This window comes from Alosa sapidissima, chromosome 13 (genome assembly GCF_018492685.1).
Source record: "Alosa sapidissima isolate fAloSap1 chromosome 13, fAloSap1.pri, whole genome shotgun sequence".
Classification (NCBI taxonomy): Eukaryota; Metazoa; Chordata; class Actinopteri; order Clupeiformes; family Clupeidae; genus Alosa; species Alosa sapidissima.
Window position 1 is genome coordinate 6,707,634 of NC_055969.1, and position 22,403 is coordinate 6,730,036.

At 42.2% G+C, this 22,403-nt stretch overlaps 1 pseudogene; it reads right to left on the reverse strand.

Moving 5' to 3' along the window:
• Positions 1-14,594: 14,594 nt before the first annotated feature.
• LOC121680470 lies at positions 14,595-16,948 on the reverse strand (annotated as a pseudogene).
• Positions 16,949-22,403: the final 5,455 nt, after the last annotated feature.

The following is a 22,403-nucleotide window of genomic DNA, read 5'->3' on the forward strand; positions in this document are numbered from 1 at the left end:
CGGTCATTAAGTGATGCATGTAACATTGCTCTGAATAGTCACATACGTTTTATCTTGTCTTTTATTAAAGACCCACAAACATATCCACACTAGTTGTTAGTGACACAGTTTACCAGGATTATTTGTTCTGAATCGTTCACCAGTTTATTCAGTCACGTGTCCTGCACAGGGTCTAGCACAGTGCCTGTACTTTCTATGACAAGTGGGAGCAGAGCCTGAAACCATAGAGCAAGGACTTCCATTAATATGTCATTTATGCTAGCCATGAGCTCTTGTGGCCTCGTTCCGTTTAGTTATCTAGAAATAACGTGTGAATTTCATGTAGTAACGTGCTAAATATGTTGTAAAAACATGAAAATATCATATATGTAGGGGGGGTTCATCTTGGTGTGCCCTACGACCCCATGCCCAGGGCTCAGGTCAAAGAAGTTTAAACCGATTATTGTAATTTTACCGTACAGTTCATTTTGAACATGTTTACTTGGAAAGAGTACTGCACTGTCTAAAAATAAGTGGTATTAAAAGGTCTTAAATGTAACTTGTTTATACCTGCAAACACACACAGTTAACATCATTAACAACTTTCTCCTTTCAAACAGTATGTTTCCATGCAAAGTTCATGAAATTAACATCATTCTCCCTTCAAGCTTAAAAAGCACCTAAACTATATCTTAAACTTGACTTTCATAGGGTGCCGTAGCAGCTTAACATGAAACCGTGCAAAATTCCCTCCATCAAAAATATTTTTTTACCTTCAAAAGTGCAAAAAAAAAAATCAACCCAAGAACAACAAAATTAAGTAATTATGCATGATGAAGCATTAACTCAGTCAAACTTAGACCAAAATCCACAATTGAGCACAATGTTGAGCACTTTTCCTGGATCCATGATGTCCTAAATGAGACCTCCTTGACTCTACATGTGCTTATAATTGAGTTAAAATGGCCGACGGGCTGACTCCAATTATTCCTCTGATTGACTAAACCTGTCAGAAAACGTTTCAGTCCAGGGTGGGGCTTTCCGATGCAGCTGCCAACTCAAAACTCCACCCCTAAACACGGCTAGAGCCGCTAAAGCCCTCCTTACACTGAAAGACTGCAAATATTTGGAAAAGGTTTTTGAAAGACTACAGTCTCAGACCCTCTCACATCAGTTCGATCGAGTTGTTGAGTCACAGACTATGATTTTGCAACTACAGTGGGCATCGCTTTCAAATGGCCACTTCAGTCGCGCATTACGAGGCGTGAAGCTGCGTGAAGCTTTAGTACCACTTTCAGCCACTGTGCGTCGCTCTGCCACTGTACATCGCTCTGCCTGCCGCCCCATCTGAAAAAGCTCGATTTAGGCTACTTGGGTATGGCTTAAGGCTTGACTACACGGTGGTAACGAAAATCGAAATCGAAATTTGCTGTCTACATTATTGTCAGTGTTGGGGTAACGCAACTACGCAAATCAAAACAGTGGTGTGATAATTGAGCCAGTAGAGAAATAACTGTTCAGAATTAATCTGTAGCCTTGGGTAGGCTTCTGCGACGTTTTAACAGGCTACGCTATAGAGGCTTAGACAACTATGACCCATGTTTTGGTTTCGTAAATTAATTTGCCCTACTTCCTGACTGCAATGTAGTCAATTGACTGCTTGACATGTCATTTTTATTTTTCTGTACAATAAACAAATACATCTGCTTTATGCCGCAGAATTACATTCATATATGGAACTTGCATAGTTCAATGCATCGTTACACTACGTTAGTGTTTCCCAAAACCATAGTAGCAACGAACGTTCGCAACACCTCTTACAACTACACCTCTCGACCTGTGGTAGAATGCTAGTAGAAGCATAGTTCCAGTGATCTTCATGTCAAAGACGTCACTGACGCCAGTTATTTGTTTGCAAATTAATAATTATAAATATATTTAGGTTTCTAATTGATATTTACACTTCTAACCACCATAGATCCATATTTTAAAATGCCCAAAGGCAGAAAATACATAAATTAAAAGTCAATTTGCAGCCAGTGTTTCCCATACATTGACTAATCTGTGGCGGGGCGCCACAAAATAAAAACCGGCCGCCACACATAAATATTCTATGTTTAATTTAATTTAAATTAAATATAAGATCAAATCCTTGCATTGCCATTGAGCTGCGCTTTTTATGCACGCAGCCTTTCCTTGCCCCGCCCCGCTCTCTCTCTCGTAGCCCGCTGCCCCTCCTCTGCATGTGCATTTAACAAAATATTCACGATTGTTGAAGGATTGTTGTTGCCACATAGAAGCATTGCATAGAAGACGTCTGGCTAAATTGCTATTAAATCCGCTTAGCATCGTGACCATGCTGCGCAAATTTGTTCAAAACTGCTGCATTGAAGTTAACTCTGCAAAGATCTTATCACAACATAGTAGGCTACATTGAAGAGACTAAACTAAGTTATGCAATCAAGCAGTATCTCAAAGCTAACGTAGAATACTGTTTGGATGCCGAGCATGCTTAGCCTACTTGACAGCTGCTTGTCAATTTTGTTGAAGGTCTCATTTTATTGACTCCGACACTGAATGTTTGCAAAATCCCGATGTAAATGGAAAAATGTTTCCAAAACTCAAAAGTGCTTGTCCCAAGGAGAAGTAATAACCTTTATTTTAACTATGTAGAAAACGTTATGAATTGCATCCACACATCAGCAGCCTTTAAACTGTGTTACAATTGCAATTTGCAAGGGTTCCCTCAAGTGACAGGCACTCAATTAGACCTATACACTACCAAGACGATGCACACAAATTGAATCCAATTCTGTGGGAAACACTGTGCAGCCATGTGCACGTAAAAGTCACACACCTGCAGATAATAATAATAAGGTGGTGCGCACTTTTTGACGAGTCAGCTGAGAATATGTAGCCTTTGATTTTCATGGAGGGGTTCCTTGTTAGTTTACGCAAACCAAGCCAAGAAGGCTGATTCTGATTTTTATAATATGATCTGCACAAAAGATAAACTTAGGTAAACAACAATGTCAATATTGTTGTCAAAATCTTAACCCAGATTCAAACTCTTGGACAGGGGACTAGTAACTGCTATGCAACGGCGGCTGTCATCTGCCGGCCTTAATGCAATGCGCCACAGAAGTATGTGCAGGTGCCCGTTCACGTGTTACTAAACGTCATTAACCACCTTAGTCCAGACTACTGAAGTTTGGAAACTATCATGGTACAAACTTACAGTACTATGTAAGTACGACAGTTTTGGGAAACAGTCGTAACTTACATGTTGGTTAGTTGAACGATGCATCCTGTTAGTAAAAAGCTAACCTCCGTAGTTGTATGGGAAACGCACCCCAGATCAGCTTGTAGGCCATTAGCAATCTTTTTTTTTTTTTTATGAAGCCTACACAGTAGCCACACATGCCACATTCTCACTTTCAATAGACAGATGCAATAGCCATTGGTCAAGTATGGGGAGTGGGGAGATCACATGCCAGTTGCCTCTCCCTTCAGTGCTACAGTATGACTCGTTCGGCTGTGAGCTTGTTTCGCCAAAAACTGTTAGCGCAGGATTTATATAAAATTCTTCAACAGAAGGCCTGCCTCGAATGCAGGCTTGCCCCAAAAAAAAGGCCTGTGGTTTACGCAGCCTACAGTAAGTAGGTCTTAGTGAGTTAGGAGTCCTCTAGACTTCTTTTAAGCTGTCTCAGAGGTGGAAAGTTGCGTTCGTTGGGGGCAGGGCTGGATTAACAATTCATAGACCCTTGGGAACAAATGTCTGATGGCCCCCCCTGCCCCCCAGCCAACGTGAATCTGGCGGTCAGTTAATAGGCCTATATCGTGAAGATTTGTATTGCCATTTAAGGCACGAGCGCATCTGTGAGGCCAAGCCTCACCAAGTAGCCCGTTTGTAACTAACATTACATTTAATTAAACTGCTTATACAGTAGGCTATGCCGAAATAGTTTCAACATTTTGAATATCAGTGTCGGGTGAATTAGGAAATGCCTTATGGCTGAAAGCTGCTTGGGATCCCCCCTGTCAAGCAATAACAATACAAAAAGTTAAAAACAGATGACATGACGCACGTCACTGACATAATGCGCAAATAATATAGCCTAGATATTCCAATATATTCGAATACATGTGTTTATTTTAGAGGGGATATTCGAACGTCATTTTTGAGCAATTTTGACAGCCCTAGTCCGCTGTAGGCTACGCCAATCGTCTATTAACACCTTCCACCTAACCCCGGTGAGTGGGGGTCACCATTGAGTAGCCTATGCGAAATAGCCTTAAAATCGTTCCGGTGTTGTGTGCCTTCTGGTTTCTCCACCTACTGGTTTCCTTGCGCGTGCATGCGCTGCAGCAGTTGTCAGACATTCACAAACAAGTTGTTTTAGGCGGTTTGAAGTCGCTTTTCATACGCCATGAGCGCTCGGCTACATTACAGCCACTCGGACAAAAGACATGTAAAAAAATATGTTTTGAAATAGAGCTGCAGTCCCGGCCACAGCCAAAATGCGGTTAGGTGCCGGATGTAAGATTCCCATTCATTTGTCCCATTGACGTTTGGAAAAATCCGTATCTAAAGAGTTTTACAGCATGTCTTAGGCTAACCAGCTACGGCATAACTCATAAGCATACAACATATCATTTCGAATGAAAAAACGAAGAGAAAATCCCAAAAAAGTCAAAGGTACAAAGGTACTTGTCCCTCATGCTGGCCCTTACAAAACCCACAAACTCACTTTGGACACTCACTAAAACATAATTCATACTGTGTTGCAGCATGTAGGCTAATGTTAGCTGCATTATGTAATGACATACAATGTCGGAAATGCTAAAGGTTAGCCTAGGGCTGGGCGATATATCGGTATTACGACTACGACCGATATATTTTTGAAAACGATATGTAGTTGAGACAATATCGTAATACCGGTATTATGTCAAATAATGGTCCATTTTATCAAAGCCACTTGCTCTTCTGTGTTCAGACCATTCAGATAGCCGCAGCTCTGCTCAACTGCGCCCCTTGCGTGTGCACGTTCTCCCTCGCAGCACTACAAACTTTCAAACATGACGGACACTGATTCAGATTTTGTTTACCTTGATCAGAGGCTGATGCCTATTCCGTCGGCACATCAACGGCTAGACCGAGAATTCTCGTTGTGAAATCAAAATTCCACTGGAGCTCCAAGCGGTTTTGTACACGCAGATTTAAGTTACAACACTGTTTAGCAGCTACAGCTCTTCGACTCACGGTAAAATGTAATTTTTGGTACATAGCCTCGCTAATTTAAATACACTGATGAATTTACGGAAAGTATGCAATCATATGATGTTGGACGCCTTGCGATGCTCTGGCCGTCTACTGTGCCTCTGACTCCGCTGCCTCATTTGGATGGTAACTTGACAGGTGAGCACGAAGATTGGATGCCGTGGATGCGCAAGTAAACTGTTTTTTGCAGAGTCCGCAGACTACATTCTCATTAAAGGTTACTTTACCATCTGCGGTGTACAACCCAAAGTATTTCCAGACACCACATTTTAGATGAGTTGGAGACGTAGGCTAATTGACCGTTCGCAAAACCCTGCCCTCGAACGGTCCTCGTCCAATCCTAGCTCAGCAACTGTAACGAAGGAGAAGGACGCCCGTCAAACATTGCGATTTCAGCACAATGGTGAAACGATGAGCCTATGGCACCTGCAGGTCAGACACCAGGTACCCCAAAAGTTTAGACTTAAAACTCAAGCGGAAAGATGCCGACAATGGATTAAGCAGTGTGGGAGACCTCACGCACAGCTAAATGTCTCGAAGATTAATAAGCATACATATGTCTGCTCTATGGTAAGTAAAGCTAGTGAGCTAGCATATCAATTATCAATAAGTAGTTTAAGTAGCTAAGTACATACAATCTGTAAAAATGGACTTAAGTTAACAGTTGTGGTGTTATATAGCATTATTATTTAAAGTAGTAAAGTTAGAACACTAGATACTTATCCCGTAGGAAATTCGGGCAGCCTGTAATGTAGCTGTAGCCTGTCAAGTTTGATTGTAAGTTACAGGGTTTATTCTTTTTTGCAACAGTGTCCAAAACTACAGAATTATTGTCACCTCTGCTAAAGTTGACTAAAACATTCCATATAAATAACAACAAAAATGTTAAATGATTGCAGATTCAGATTCATTTTGCAAGATGCCTCCACTTACAGCACCATTGAGGCAGAAAACAAAGAGTGTGTTGTTCACAGTGGTAAGTGATTTTATGTTGCAATGTAGTAATCAAAATAAAAAAAACATCAAGTTTGTTTTCCATTTGCTCCCATTTAGCTAAATCAAAGTGAATCCTCTCGAGGTGGTAGTCTTCCTCACATTTTACAAAGAAGTCACACCATAATAATCCTGTGAGCCCAAGCTGCCCCATTATTTGGTAATGATTTTCTTTTAATTTGTAGCTGCCATTTGTCTGTTTGGTAAGGTAGGGACAATGTACAAAACTCTCTTTTGATGGGCACTTAATTTCTAAAAGCCCATAGCTTGGGGTTTTACCCTCCATTTCTATGACCTTACGATCTGGCGATGTTCCAAGATGTGGGGAATGGGGGTTCACAACAAAGCCACATGGATATACTACATTGCCTGTGAGCTTTGTATACCGTTTTGCAGCTATGGGCTCTAGCACAACTCCTCTTCACATTGCCTTAGTCTGCACTTTAGTGGCACTCTTTAAGTTTGCTGCGAGACTTTCCTGATCAGCTCTCCTAGAGCAGATTCTTTTAAAAGAGGTCGATGTTACTCGGCCAGACCTTGCCTTGAACCACAGCTGGTTTGTGTTTTGTTCCCTTGTTTCACGCTCTAGTGCTATGGAATCAGGCATGGTAATGTTAAGTTCTGTGTAGTGACGTGTGGCCTGTTCATCCAGAACTGTGCAGACATTTGTGGGTTGGGGTGGCAGAGGAAAGTTGGGGAAATCATCCGATTGGTTGACAGGACGTGCTCCAGGGTCAGCAAATGAGGCGCCAATGTTGCTAAAGAGTGGCAGCTGTAAAAAGGGGGAAAAGACAGAGAATGTACGTAGTTATAATCATTGACATCTAACATTCTAAACACTTTTTCTTTATAGAGAATCTTGAGCAACCCCTACTTCCTGAACTCCAGCTGGAAAAAGAAGCTGAGGAGGAGCAGGGCATGGAAAAACAGAAGAGCTTGGAAGAAAATAATAATAACCTAAAACTGAAATTGCTTGTAAAAGAAGCTGATATAGACAGACTGAACGTAGAAATAAGCACACTTAGAAAGAAAACTCTCACACCTGAACTCATTCAAAGCAGCAAAATTTCCAAAATGTTTGAATACCGTACTGGCTTTACATATGACCAATTCAACCAACTGTGCACTGTTTTTGGAATTCCAAATAATCCACACACATTTCAAATACTATCCCGTTAAACTACAAACGCACTGATTGGGAAATTGATAAGATGCCCCTCCATAACCAGCTCCTGTTCATCTTGATGAAATTGCGAAAAAATGAAGATCTAAAAAGTGTTGCATTTTGATTCAACATAACTATACAAAATGCAAGCACTGTCTTTAAAGCCTGGATTGACTACATGTTCGATGTTTTGGGTGAATTGCCAATTTGGCCACACAGAGACATCGTTGCCCAGAACATTCCAGCTGCATACAAAATTGACTACCCAACTACATTCGCCATATTAGATTGCACCGAGCTCAGAATTGAGATGCCAACCTCACTTGTTCTGCAAAGCCAGAGCTTTTCTAACTACAAAAGCATCAATACCCTCAAAGCTTTAGTTGCATGTGACCCCCGTGGTGCTGTGATTTTCTCATCAGCACATTTTACAGGTTCCATGTCAGACAAGGAGATTGTCAGACAGTGCGGAATCATCTCACTATTACAGAAAATGATTGAGAATGGCTATTTACAAAGAGATGATGGCTTGATGGCCGATAAAGGGTTTTTGATCGAGGAAGACATTAAAGCAATCGGACTGCAGTTAAATCTGCCACCTTTTGCTAGGTCTAATAGGCAAATGGCTGCTGGAGATGTGCTGGCAACAAAGCGCATTGCAAAGCACAGGGTGCATGTTGAGATGGCCATCGCTAAAATCAAAAAGATTGTGTCTGGCAGAATACCTAATTCAAGGCTTGGTGATATCAATCAGATCTGGTATGTGGTTAGCATACTTTCTAACTTCCAGCCACACATTCTTAATTCTTAAATTAGTGCACTGATCACGACAATATGTTCATTGTATGTCCATATGTATGTTCATTGATGAAATCTTGGGTTAGAAATTGTACTGTGTGCACGCACCAGAATGTGTGCACGTTATGACACAATAAACACTAAAACCAGTGAATATTATGTTTTGTTATTCTATTATTCATCTCACCTGGTGGCTTAGACCACTACCCATTGCATACTTCTTGCCTCCAACTTCTACCATAGGTGCGGTTCTATCTACAATGTAGCTTATGGGAGCATCTGTCATCTCCCTCAGATTATATATGTCTGTCCCTAGAACTTTCCTATAATAGAAACACATCCTCAAGATCTTGGAAATGTCTATGCTACACAGCCACCAGACATACATTCATAATATTGATGGTAATGTAGAGTACACAGAGAGTAAAAACGTACTTGTTGTGGGTATAATTACACATTATAGGCTTACGCTTGCGGCTGACTTTGGCCTTGGCGACCACCAGGTTGACTGGTTGCCCAGATATCTTTTTCCCTCTGGCTTTGTGCCACTGTTGAGGTTGGCTTGTCGAAGATTCTTCATCTTTTCTTGCACGCTCAAGGTCCAAGGTATACATGAGGTCCACAACATGTGAACAGTAACCTGGGGCCTGTACTACGAAGCGGGGTTTCTGGCTTATCTGGGTAACTTCGAGAGTAACTTGATCACGTGAAAGGTGGATAGGTTTTAACCGAGGTATGCTGCCATGGCAATTTACGCTTCATCTCAAACCTGCTCCGACCAGGTTATGTTCTTGGTTAACCCAGGGTTTCCGTTAACCACACCCTTTATAAGTAACAGTAAGCAAATCGTGAGGGACTCTCTTCGCAGGGGTTTTAGAGACCGCCAGAAAATATATATAGCCTACCCGGACGATATTCTCTATGAAGATATAGATTGTCAGCCGAGGGAATTCGTTATCTTTGTCAGATGATCTAGGAAGACGTCTCATAGCAATGCCCGTACATGGACATTCATGTATTCAATCGGTGATGCAAGAATACTGTATGTCCGAAAATAAATCGGACATAGGCCTACAGTATGCTGAACATCTGAGCAAGAATAGCCTAAAATAAATCGGACATAGCCTACAGTAGGCCTAATAAATAAAAATCACCATTTTAACAAACTTGTTGAATTGAATGTCATATTACTGTACCCTGCACATAAAGGCTACACATTTCCACAGCACCAGAATCCGACCGAATGCCTCCCTCAACCCCCTCCATAATCGGCCTTCCACTATTATTTGCGATGGCCAACTCCTCTGCTACTGTAAAACACTCTGGTGCCTTTCCTCCTACAGTAGTGTTCGAAGACACTGTTTCTTGTTAGCTGTAAAACAGAGGCCAAGTGAAGGCTATAAACTAGGCCTACATGTTTTCATAATTAAGAAATATTAATGCAAGCTATAACTATATAAACCTACTATTCTGAATAATGTTTTTGTGTTTCATTTTCACCTGCTGCCATGTGCGTTTTGCATCTGAAATTTTCACAGGATTAGGCATACACTAAATCAGTCAATGGGGGCTACTTAATCATTCAATTATCCTTATTACTGTAATCTATATGCCCACTTCTGAATTGGGTTGCATCTGTAGGCCTTTCTATGAACTCAAATTAGGCTATTTAATTATTTCAACTAATTTCAGACATTCCGCAAGCTACTAATCCTCCGTAACACATATTTGAAGAACATGTGGGAATAAAACTTTACTTTTAGGCATTTAGGCTACCCGATCTGTAATACGTTGCCAACAGCCTTGCTTTGCTCACTGCCGACGTATTTGATTTTTGTCATAGAGTGGGTTTTAATTCCTCATAACTTGTCATAATAATTGTGCATTCCTCATCCGTAAAATAAGGTGATCGCGTCATCATTGAAAGTGGTGACTTGTGCTGCAACCCGCCCCTTTTATGTGAACGCGCACAGGTTAACCCCGGCTCAACAAATCAACTTCATAATCAGCGTCGTAGTACCGATTAACACCACTTAAGATAACCAGGTTTTGTCAACCCTGGTTTAACAAAGTAACCCTGGGTTACATCTGGGTAGGTTAAGCTCCCTTCGTAGTACAGGCCCCTGGCGACCTAGTAAAAAGCCATAACATCACATTAGGACCATTGTTTTGAAAAACAGTTACACTGACAAATAGTTCTAGTTAAAATAGGCTACTTAATTATTTTACACCTGTTACATAGGCTAGGACAAGATTGTAGCTTCTATCTTTTAACCTTTTTTTATACATAGTAACAGAACAAAAGGAAGTGTGAAGATATAGCAGGATGTTGATGATGAATAAACAAAACATGATTGGAAATGTCATAGCCTAGGCCTACTGTACTGGTGAATGCTTAATCTTCAGAAAGCAGAAGACTCCAATGAGTTTGGTAAGATTTGATGAAGGTCAGTACAGACCACAGTACGTTTGACAATGCTTATCCACGGTAGATTGCTACACTGCTGCTAAGTCGCGGTAGGCTACAAAGGCTACATTGTAAATAGAAATGCTGTAGTGGTAAAATAAGAGGTGGGTAAACTCCATTACTGTCCGGCTGCCGGACAGTAACTGAGTACATTTACTTAAGTACAGTACTTGAGTACAGTTTTGATAGATTTGTATTTTACTCGAGTATCATTTTTGGGGAGTACTCATGACTTTACACAAGTACATTTGAGAGGCAAATATTGTACTCTTTACTCCACTACATTTCTATCCATAACTGTGAGTACCCGTTACTTCTTCTAAAAAAAAGAAAAATCTCGGAAACCCTCAATTTGTTGTTTCCCTCTCAAACGTGATTGGATTGTAGCCTGGGTTTTCCCATGCTGCCTTACGCGCGATTTTATTATCGCTGCTAGGCAGCCTGGATTCCATGGAGCAAATTTTCGCCTCAGTTAGGGGACCAATCACAGAACGGAGGGAGGGCAGCAAAACGATGACGACACACCGAAGCCATTATGAGCTACGTACAGACGCATTTGATAGACATTTGTAGCACCCAATAAACGGCGCTGGGCATTCGTAAACCACGTTTCAAATACGAGAAAATGAATGTCTAGTTCCCAGACCCCATCTCAATGAGATGAGGTCTGACGTTAGCCAGGCTAATTGGATTGTGCAGGCGCCACTGATTGGGACAGCCTATCAGCAATCACCTTCAGCTTTCCGCCAAAGTCAACTCCATGGTCAGATTTAGATAAGAGACCATGGACGAAACAATGGATGAAACAATGGATGAAGACGCAGCAGGTCCATCCCGGGAATGTGCCAACCTGTGGCCCCACCTCGCCAGACTATTTCAATTTTCTGAACAAGTTAATAGTACATAAATGTAAGCACTGTGGCAGTAGTAATGCAATATAGAAAATGTAGGCTACTCTTGTACTCTTGATACTCAAGTACTTTTAAAAACAAGTACTTCAGTACTTTTACTTAAGTAGACATCTGACTGTTGTACTTTTACTTGTAAAATTTAGCAAAGGGTATCTGTACTTTTACTCAAGTAATGAAGCTGTGTACTCTGTCCGCCTCTGGAATTCGGTGATAAGGGCTGTGACAGTATGACATGTTTAAAGACACGTAGAACATATGCGATGATGAAAGGTTAAACTTACATGCAGTATGAAATGTTTAAAGACACGTAGAACATAATATTATGCGATGATGAAAGGTTAAACTTGAGAGGTGGGGAAACTATGTAGGCTACTTGTTGTTTAGGCTGGTTGTCATCGCTTAGCTAGCATAGCTAACATGTCATATGATAGAACAGGTAGAAACTGAATCTTTGTAGCCTAACCTAGATTGTTAGGTCTGACACATGTCAGATGTTGGCTGGGAAAAATGTTTAAAATTTAAAACGTAGGCTACTTACCTGGCAGTGCAGGAACATGACTGGTCCACAAGGCGGTGCTGGTTGTGTAACGGATGCCAGCTAGCTTAGCTGTGCTTGTGGAACGTTGGTAAACCTCACTCCCCGATGCCTCAAGAGTGCTGCTGGCATGCGAGCCAGTAGCCTGGGCTATTGGCTCAATTGTTAGCGCGCTCGCCTCCCCGATCCGAGGTGCTGCTGTTCGCGGGTTCGAGTCCGGGCTCATGCAGGGCTGAATCGCGCAGGTTCAACACAACGCAGGTGACATTGGTGCTGTCAGGACCACTTGGCTCAAAGTAGAGCTGACATAGGGGAGACCACACTGAACTTAATGTTTAAATATGATGTTGGTTTATTAACGAATGATTTGTCCGAAGTCAGTAAGTGGTAAGCAAACCAAAAGTGTCGTGCACATCAGTATGATGTAAGTGTAAAGCAAAAAGGTGAACGGGCAAGGAGCGACGAGCGCAGCCAGCCTCTCGTCGTCAGGCCGGGGGAGCAGAAAGAGAGAGCGAGTCGACTCGCAGGCGGTGATTTTAAAGACCCTCTCATCGGCCCACCAATTAGCGCTGCACGGCCCACAGCAACAGCTCCACCTAAAGGCGACAGAACAGCAGCAGTAGGAAATGCAGGCTGGATTACCCACACAGGGCCAAGTCAGGGAGAGAGACACCCAGCACGGCATAGCCGGGCGTGACAGGTGCCGTGACCTGGATGGGAGTGAGGATTTAGGGAGGTGAGTGTAACGGAGGCAGACTGAGCTAGCGTGCTAGTTGCCCGTGTAAATCCTCACAGCCCTAACCTTAAGAGCGCTTCTAACCGCTGAGTTGGAAGCCTGGGCTATTGGCTCAATCGTTAGCGCTCGCCTCCCGATCCGAGGTGCTGCTGTTTGCGGGTTCGAGTCCGGGCGTGTGCAGGGCTGAATTGTGCAGGTTCAACACAACGCAGGTTACATTGGTGCCGTGACCCGGATCGGGAGTGAGGTTTAGGGGGGTGAGTATAACGGATGCCAGCTAGCTTAGCTGTGCTTGTGGAACGTTGGTAAACCTCACTCCCCGACGCCTCAAGAGTGCTGCTGGCATGCGAGCCAGTAGCCTGGGCTATTGGCTCAATTGTTAGCACGCTCGCCTCCCGATCCAAGGTGCTGCTGTTCGTGGGTTCGAGTCCGGGCGTGTGCAGGGCTGAATCGCGCAGGTTCAACACAACGCAGGTTACAGTTGCATCGCATGAACAGGTCGTGAGGTTTCTCATTCTTGGACTGAGACCGGTACACCTTTGCCTCGATTGTTGTAATATTCCCATCTTTGCTTATTTTAATATTTTGAACATATCCCTCCACTGCATATTGCAGCCCTTTCTGTCGTGCCCTGGAGGATATGTCTGCTGCATTACTCCAAAACCAATCACTTACTGTATACCAATAGGTATGGAGCTCAACCCAACCATGGCTACTATTATGTTTATGGCTACTATGTGTCTGGTTCTGAATTGTTTGACGGGCGTAGTAACAATAACTAGGGGGCGTGGCTTTTGTGAACGGTCAATTGTCCGCTCAGACTGGCCGTTCTGTGCGTCATCTTCCATTTTCGAAACAGGGTGGCTATTGAGGGTTCTGGCTCCAGTCATTATTGTGGCTACTGGCTATTATTGGCTTGATTTGGTCATGGGCCAACGCTAGAATACGTTTAGAGCACTCGCTATGAGATGGCATACAATAAAATAAAAAAACAAACTAATCATAGACTGTAAAAATGCGCTACACATGGCACTAAAAACCGAATAGTTCGACTACGGACATTTCACGTCATGTTCGAATGCATATTTGCAGCAGCAGGACGGCTTCGTTAGAGCCACCGTTAACCAATGAAGTTGTGCTTCAGGGCGACTCCACGCGCGTTCCCGAGCAACTTTTTCTTCTTCTTCTTGTTACGTGGCAAGCAATGCATGTGCATTATCGCCACCCTCTTAACTGGAGGACGACTCTCTTTTTACAGAATATCCAATAAAAATCGACGTTGGTCCATGCGTCATTTCCAGCTTTGGAACTTGGCGCATGGTCAGAGCCGACTGGTGCTGGATCCAAACCCTAGTGTTCAATATGACGTTGACTATGAATTGGCCGGATTTACTAGCCTAGCCTCTGCCATTCATTTGTATGGAGGGCGGGACTTAGTCACTCTCTCCAGTTATATATAATACCTCCATGGGGCCAACATTACCATGTGTGCGGCTATATCAGAAGATAGTGTGGTGGGACGCAGACCTCATATTGGACCATCTCTCCTTGTCACCTTTCTTGATGAGCTTGATCAGGTTTGTAGAGCTGAAGGTGTGACCATTGTGTGGGACATTGTTATTGTGTGGGACAATGTCAGGTTCCATCATGCTCATGTGGTGCAAGCATGGTTTCAGTCCCATGCACAATTTACCACCCTGTATTACGTGCCCCAGTAAAAATCTCATGTTCAAATCTGCACAAATGAGCGCAGCGCCTTCTCAGCCGCGTTCAGCTTGACTGCCTTCTTGGTGGGGCCCGGGCTCTCGAACTGCTGGCCGTTGATCTCCACGGTCATGACGAAGACGGGCGTGTGCACGGGGCCTGTCTGCGACAGCAGCTTGTACTGCTGGGCCTGGCTTGATCTCGTTTAGCATCAGCACGTTCTTGGGTAGCACGGGCCCTGTCATTTTCTTGCGCTTCTTGGGCCTGAACTTGGAGTGTGCGTGGCTATTATTGCCCTCCTCCAGGGGCTGCTTGCGGCTGCCCCTGCCTGCACCACCGTTAGGGAGCTGCTCGGCCACGGTGGCCCCCTCCTTGGAGGAGATGTTGTCCAGGTTGCGTTGTCATTTATGTCAGTGCTGCAGGAACTTATGTTTTCCTCCTCATCAACATCCATGCTGAAGAGCTGCTGCCCCCGGGCCTGATGAGCTCCCGCTCAACCTGTGTCTCCGTTAGCTGTCAGCGCTGGGGGCTCTAAATAGAAAACACCAGTACTTAGGGGAAATTAAAATAGTTCACTAGATTCAAGTCTCTGAAATCTTTTGGCCAGAGGGTCAAGCGGGCACGTCCAGAGGGTCACGGCAGTCGTCAGACCAACAGGAGGTAGTTACGGCACTCTAGGCAGCAGACAGCGAGCATTGAGGGAGAGTCCGGTGTTGCCAAGGCAGTCTTCGCAGCAGCGTTGGGCTCAGGGACCACAAGATAGAGGAACCAGAGGCTGGGTGAACACATGAGCAAACAACACTTTGCAGGGGAGCACCAGTGGCAACAACGACACTCACGCCAAAGCAGTAAAACAATTACTGCCCTTTGCAGAGTAGTAGAGTGTGTTGACCACAATGCTAGCAGGGAGTGGTGCTCTCTCCATTAGTTGCTTATTGCAAACATGAGCAGGAAGGCAGAGGCAATAATCTGTTCTCATCTACTCAGTCAATTACAGGAAGTATTGTCCAAATATGGACAGAGAGGTGGAGCATAAAAATGAGTTCTAATGAAACGGTTAAAGCCCTCCTTACACCAACAGACTTTGGAAAGATTTGGAAAAGATTTTTTAAAGACTACAGTCTCAGACCCTCTCACATCTAAAAACAAGTAGTAGAGTTTTAAGGCACAGACTATGATTTTGCAATGACTAGGGATCTTGCAGGGTCACTATTCACAAGACTGCAACTAGATTCCTTTAAATTATTACCCATCGTGCAATAGATAAACAGGAACTGAAATGATAAACTCAAAGTTGTATTTTCGTGTTTCTGCAGCATTGTTTCATGCGTGACATTCCTAACCAATATAGAGTTGTTCTGTCACGTGGAAGAGCCGACTAAATATGTATAAGAATAACAAATAATCATATAGGCTACAGCTGTCGCCTACTTTGCCCCTTCCTCTTTGGTGTTGGAGAGAGGTCACTATTGGTTTTTATAGTTCACGTCACTATTTGCATGAGCCACGACTAGAAAGACTTGCAATAATATCAATATTGTCGTAACGGCAAAACTAGAAAAGGACTGACTCCGACTGACTTAAAACCACTAAGATTGGCACCTTACACTTAACGATCTAGTTGGCGGGAGCGCGCTGCGATTCCAGTACAACTCCCATGATTTCAGTCCGACTTTGGAAATTTAGTCGTCGACTCTGAAAACAGACCAAAATCGTACAATGTAAGGCCGCCAAAAGTCACAGTGGCAGGGGAAGAGGCACAGTAGTAAAACAGGAAATAGGTTGCCAGGTTTGTTCATGAGCAGATGGCTAAAAAGAGTCAAGTAGGGCAGAAAGTGATGGCAACAATAAAAACCACTACAAAATTCATGCACACGCACAGTGAATAAACACTACAATTTAGGGTGCAAATGTTATCACACACACAGTAAACACCATTACATATAATACACTGCACACAGTAAGGCCCTAATGTTTCTGCCAATTAGGCAACCAAAAAGGACTGGGTTAACCTAGCCTGGTCTTACCAGACTCTCGTACATTTTAAAATGTCCGGAAAACAAAAACTCTACTGGTCACTTTGACCGGCACCACTTTTTTCTAGCGGAAACTCTAGTTCAGTGTCTCTCAAACTTTTTCAGACCAAGGACCACTTGACCAATAAAAAAAAATCACGGACCACATAGAAACAACAAAAAAAAAAACCAGTAGACCTACTTCAACAGTATATATTACACAATAGGCATACTCACTGAACCACCTTGCTTATTGTGTCAGAGGATCTAAACAAAGTTCAGGAGGAGCCCTTAGGGATGATTGACAGCAATTAACTCACCTGTCTTCCACCACCACGATATTTAAGCCGGCCTCCTTATCCATACGTCACACGTTGCGGCTCCGCTTCAGGCATTCCAGGACCACGGCCAGCTACCATGACAAACACGCGCTTAACTTATACACTCAGTATAGCAATCATACCGACGGGCGAACTAGTGAAACTGGTGTAGCTTACATAGGCATTTTTGAAGAACTGTTTGGATTGTTTGTGAAGTTGGTTCAATATTGCAAACAACTCATCTATATTATATTTTACCATGTCTGCCTGTGGACCACTTGGGATAGCTTGCGGACCACCAGTGGTCCCTGGACCACACTTTGAAAAGCACTGGTCTAGTTAGTGGGTGCGTGCGAGTGATTTGTGTGACTACAAACAAAGTGTAGTTTTACTGATACTTCATTTAAGGCGTAATATTGCCAATTTTGCCATATAAACGATCATGCAGAAAATAGAAACATTACCAGAAAAGCACTATAAAACGTTTCGCCACCTGAGGTTATAACTTTAGTTCCCATGCTTGGTAATGCAAAATAGCAACAAAAAAAAAAGTGCTACATTCTGGGGGCATGATTTTAAAGATGCCCCCAAAATGTAACACTGTAGCTGTCTGGCTTCTCTAGCTGTTGGCTGGAGCAATTCAAGCTAATTTTAGTTTTTTACCCATACCGACAGTACTCAGTGATAGAGGTGGATTTTATTGTTCGTTCTCATGACACAGTTCGCGTCGTTCAGTTCGCCAACAAACGAATGAACGAACGAACGAGACAGATTGAAGAGACATTTATTAACCTGGCATGACACAGAAAATTCAAAGACAGCATGCCATTAGACAGATATTTAAATGTAAATGCCAATATTGAAATGCAGAATGGAATTGTTAATGTAAACCATTATCGTTATGTTTTATTGTATGCTCTCCCACTAGTCTCACTAGCCCATTTGTTTTTTTTTTCTTTCATGGAAACGGTTTCTATGCTTTCATGCCCCTCATTGGCTAATTCGATTAGAACGTTTTAGAAACAATACAGACAACAGCATACGATTGGTTTGGCTCTCGCCTTAGGAAGCTGGGCCATAGGCATTCACAGCAACACTAGGTCAGTGTAATTCAGCGACAAACGAAAGAATGAACAAGAACTGGAAAGGCTAATCAGTTCAGGTCGTTCATTTTAAAGACCCGTTCGAACGAACTGATTTATTCGCGACCGACCCACCTCTACTCAGTGACCTCGAGAAAGGAATCTGTGTGAATTGCTGGAGTTCTCCTTTAAGCCCCCTTTATTAGGGGTGAAGAGGCCAAGTGGGCTTGTGGAATGCTTCTCCTACAATTAGAAATTGATCATGCAGAGCTACATAACTGTATAAATTGAAGGTGGTCGGGGTTGGGTTACTGTGCAATAGATTTCTGGTATAGCCTACGTGCAGTTTAGTGTCCCAGTCCCATGCAAGATTCTATGTGCAGTTTAGTGTTCCAAATTCCTCATGCAAAGTTGTATGTGTAATTTTAATGTCCCTAATTATGCGCATTCTAAACCACCTATTTAACAGGTGGTTTATAATTATTGTTGTGTGTGTGAGAGAAGTTATTTCTTATGCTGTTAGCCAACATGAACACCACCTCAATATGCCTAAAATAAAGTTGCCAAAACTGCCTAAACTAGCGTTTAGAATGTGTTCGACAGCTTGTGTGACCCATGCCAAATACTTAAAAGCAATACCAACTACCTACAAACAAAAAACTTTGAAACATCAAAAGCCCAGTTTACACCAAATGCTTGCTAACATGCTAACTGGCTTTGATTAGAATTGTTAGCAGAAAGTTGCTGTAGATTTTCTTTCAGTTTTGTGGTGCTCTGAACTATGACATGTGTAAATCTTTCATTCATGTGAAGGTCATATAACTTACCATAACAATGAATTTGAATATCATACTAAAAGCTGGTTTAGACATACCTCTGCTTTATTTTAGCGTTAGCATTTTAATGCTTCCTGGTTTGTAAGAAAAAAATCAGTACAATTCTCACAAAACCTGGTGGAAAGGTGTATCACAGGCTAAGGAAAGCCCATTTAGATGGCCAATTAGACTCAAAGGGAACATTGAAGTATTTCTTCATATTGTAATTCTCAAAGGATGTCCGGAAACATTGGCCGTAGTGTTATCCAATTGCGTCGACGTCCGGAATCAGTCAGTAAACATTGGTCGTAGTGTTATCCAATTGCATGCAGTGATATTTTCAAATTGAAGCTTGGTGTCGCCCCTCGAGTTGGGTCATTTTCATTACTCGTAGCCAGACCCAATCTTTCGGATTGGGTCTGGTCCTCCAGACCATATAAGTAGGGTTGTGTAGATGTAATTTACCATTGATATACAACAGGCATAACTTAATAACTTCCTCTCATAATGAGCAGCAGGTTAACTGCTGAAAATAGCACAACAAAATGATGCCTCTGTGTATGTATGTGTGTCTGTGATGGAAGTGGTTTATAATAAATGTAGTCAGTGATCAACAATGAGGCCGCAACACAGACGGTTAGAGCCAAATGAAGAGAAATGTGCTTCCATAAATGTGTGACACATACACACGCAGAGAGTAATAAAGAGGAAGAACCATAAAGGCTCATGCAGGCATGTTGAGCGCTCCTGCTTTCTTTAAATTTATGTCACACAGCACACACACTGAACACATGTTAAACATCAACACATACTCAGCCAATGCAATGTAAAATAAAAATAAATCCTCCAACAGGCATGTGTAACACTTAATTCTAAATTGAGGTCAGGCTGTATATCTTTGAGTCTGAGCATATTATTCAAAGCTTGGGTATTAGCTAATTTACATTTGCAGTCTATGGGCAGGTGAAGAACAGTAAGATGCCGTTGATATTACCAAAATGTCTGTGCAAGTTGTAATCCTTGAGAACCTCTATGGATTCCTTGAATATCAAATTCAAATTGCCTTGCACTGTCTAAAAAAGTCATCCTTTTTTGTGAACACATTACAATCATTTTTTTTTTAATTTGATTCATCTTTGACTTTGATCTGAAAATTATTGGGGAAATGTTAAACTCAGTGACAGTGTTGTTGAGACTCAAGACTGAGGCATGAGCCTAGGTGTGTGAACAGTTGATATGGCGGCTTAATAGACTTCTAAGTACAGTGTCAACAGACGACAAAATGTGTAAAGTTGGCTCCTGCAGACAATTATGAGGTCAGCTATTTGTGAATTAGAGTGAAAGTAGTTGTTTAAGCAGCTTTAGTGTGCCCTGACATGCAGACAAACAGCATATTTGTATTATTTTATGTGAGGACAATCAACCAGTCAAATAAGAGGCATTTATGTGTCATGTACAGCCTTGGAATTTCAACATTCTGGGGGCAAGGCCACTTGGCCTTCAGTTGGGCATATTTGGTGGAGGGCACAAAGGCCACATGTCAGGGCACTAAGGCCAACGTTAACTATACAGTAGTAGGCTATAAAAATGATCAAAGTTGTATTTAGCCTATTCACTGCAGTAGACCTGCATCACTGTATGAAACATTACATATAACTGTAAATCATCTGATCATCTAATATTTACAGATATCTAGGCTATATTTAACATTTATTTGATATTTGGCCTGTTATGAAATCATGTATTGAACAATTTAAGCACAGCTCAACTTTAAGAAAGTCAAATAGCCTAGATGCATGCTTAGCATTTTGTGATCATTAAGGCTACTTTCACAAACTCTTAGTCAGCTGTCCTCTGATTTACCAATATCTAGGCGACATTTGTAATATTTATTTTGTATTTGGCCCGTTATGAAATAATGTGGAACAATTTAAACACAGTGCAAATTTGGAGACATCCATGTATGTTGAAATTTACTGCAAATTCAAAACGGGATTACTCTGGATCGGCTAACTGTACAGGGGACTGCTTTACACCTTTGTGTTCGATAAGGTCTGCTGTTTATTCTGATATATGGTTTGTCTGTGATGAACGGTTTGTGAACCGTTCATCACAGCAATTAGCGGCTGACATCGTTTAAAAGCTGAGAAAAAAGCTCTTTCGTGTGATACTTGTGATGTCTGTGATGAGTAGGCTACTTCGCAAGTAGTTCAACTGAGAAGAATGGGTGAATTTGGACGCACTTTCTTTCTTGCGCTAACTTTCTCCACTGCGTAATTTGCGCTGTGAATGCTAAGATTGTTTTGACAGGCCATAGGCTAAATATATATCGCTATTAGTAGGACGCAAAGCAGAATATTGAAAGAAGTGGGCACCAAGGCCACCGTGGCCTGTAAACCTCTGATTATCAAAGGGGCGTCACGGCCAACGCAAGGGGCTACGTGGCCCCCGTGAAATTCCTACCCTGGTCATGTATCTGTATCTTATAACATTGTCGTTTGTGTTAGTGTGTTTGATGACAGTTGTATGGGTAGCCTATGTGTGTGTGATGGAGAAAGAACGGGTGTGAGGCCCTGTGAGCAAGTGAATGAATGCGTGTGTGTGAATGGGAATGGCTGCAGTGTCGACACGGTGTAAGCTGTGTCATTAAAAGTTTGGAGTGGAAAGCTAGAGCTGTCAGCACACATGCCAATTAGTGCCAGTTTAGATGTCAGTTTGCTGGGAAATTTACACTCACACACTCACTTTCTCCTCTGCTCCCAGTCTCTCTCTATCTCATTCACACATACAGCCCTCTTCCAGTCTTCTCCAAAACTCATTCACACTAGCACATCTACACACACACACACACACAATCGCCAGAAATTCCAGCATTGCTTTCTGCATGTTTGTTGGGAAGCATATTAGTAGAATTGATAAGAAATAACCAGAACTGGGATACGCAGTATATATATATATATATATATATATATATATAACATTTCAGAAATTATTGTTTTTTTTTAAAAAAATGAATTTGGAATTTGGTCATCCCTCCATGGACACATTAGCTTTATTGTTGCAAACAAGGACAAGATGCTTAGGTTGAGATTCTCCAAAACAACAAGGCCTAACTGTTTGCTGCTTTAATTTGCTGCTGATTGATCTGTATTATCTGTATGTGTTATTTAAGTATTCTAATGCATATGTCTATGGATCAATACTTAAATAAATAAATATTTTCTTTTGAATGCTCAGTTAAGGCTTAAAGCAAGTGTATTCTACTTCTGGAATTGGCATTAGTAAAATTTGAGCAATAACCAACCCTAGTAGCAGCAGATTGGCCAGCCTGAAGTGCATCAGGTGCCTGTGGTAAGCCAGATGTTCTCGGTGGCGTATTTAACTGCACACCTGCAAATCAGTGTTTTATGGTAATAGATATCAGCAGAGAGACTCTTTAATGCCTGTGGATCAAAGGAGACCGTAGAGAGAGAGTGAGAGAGATTAAAGATAAAGAAACGACACTGTTATTAAAATCTCAGAATTTTTTATCTCAATTAAAAAAAGTCAAGCAGTTGAGAGTCTCTTTCTCCATGTGTGTGAGACAGTGAGGGAGAGACAGT